The following is a 1,387-nucleotide window of genomic DNA, read 5'->3' as shown; positions in this document are numbered from 1 at the left end:
AAATAATATCCAGAGGTGCTTTCACTTTCTAAATCAAAAGGAATATATTTTGTATCAACAATTTGTATTTACCCAGTCATATGCTGGTATTTACGAAATTACAAATGTTGTTGTGAATGCACAATTATTAAATAAATGACATAACACAAATTTACAACTTGTAAAAAAAAACGAATAAAAGAACCCCATAAAAAACGAATAGCCTTCAGCGCTAATTTGGGCACACCTGGTTGCTGCAAGGGAAGTGAGTTTGTGTCTGTAGTCTCGTTCATAGCTTTCTCTGAAGACAACCAGATAGTTAGCTAGATATGGGTAAAATTTGAGGAAATCAAATGCATGGAGCCATAACTAGCTAGCTAGAAAATGTAAAGGTTTTTCTGGAAGAGGTGCGATGACACAAAAGCGTAAGAATGAAGCTAAGTTCAGACCTTGGTCTGCTGAGTACACACCTTCGACTCCTGAGTATGTACTTTTGTCTCCTGAATACAAACCATTTAAACTTACCTTTAGTTCTTCATGCTCTCTTGAGAACCTTGAGGATCTCGAAATGGAGTCGGTCGGCAGTGGTGAGAGCTCTGAGGTTGAGCCAGACCAGGATGAAGGGGGCCTACCTGTGGCGACAGGTGTGGTAGAGACTTCCAATATTTTCCCTGTGAATCCTACCGGAGAAGATGTTGGACCAGTGGAAGTGAGATTTTTGTAAAGAGTGGATTCCTGCATTTTGCCCAACCCATATGTTGTGTCAAGCTGGGTAAAGGACAAACTGGGAATGGTTAAATCTGTGAAAGTTTTAAGAAGTGGAATTGTTTAGATTATTTTGTGCATCCTCGCCCAGAGGAAGCGAGTGCTTCACATCACTTGGCTTGGGGCTCAATTTGTGGCATGCTTTGCTCACTGGAACAGGGTGCCGTTCAACGGGGTGATCAGTAGTGTTGAGTGTAGAGGTAGATCAAATGAAGAAACTATGTCTCGTGTTTGTGACACCTGCAGTTTGGTGAGATGTAGACCCAGTGGCAATTGAGAGACTGAGCATACCCTGTCTGTCTTGTTGAGCTCTGGGATCAAACTGTGGCGTGCTTTCTCACTGGAACAGGGCGCTGTTCAACAGGGTGATCAGTGGGCTAGTGTTGAGTGTAGAGTTAGATCAAATGAAAAATACTATTCCTGTTGTTTGTGACATCTGCAGTTTGGTGAGGATCTAGGAAATGCTTGTAAGGGTTAGATGGTGCAGGGTTAGATGGAGGTGCAATTTAAAGATTTTCCCATTCCCTTTTTGGTGGGGACCTAAACGTGCAATCCGCACTCCGACCTGCGAATGCAACAATAAGCAACACAGCATATAGTCTCCCGGAAATTCACACAAAGAAGAAGAAGAAGCTGTTGCCGC

This window comes from Oncorhynchus kisutch, linkage group LG1 (assembly GCF_002021735.2).
Source record: "Oncorhynchus kisutch isolate 150728-3 linkage group LG1, Okis_V2, whole genome shotgun sequence".
Lineage (NCBI taxonomy): Eukaryota > Metazoa > Chordata > Actinopteri > Salmoniformes > Salmonidae > Oncorhynchus > Oncorhynchus kisutch.
Note: the sequence above shows the minus strand (reverse complement) of the source record.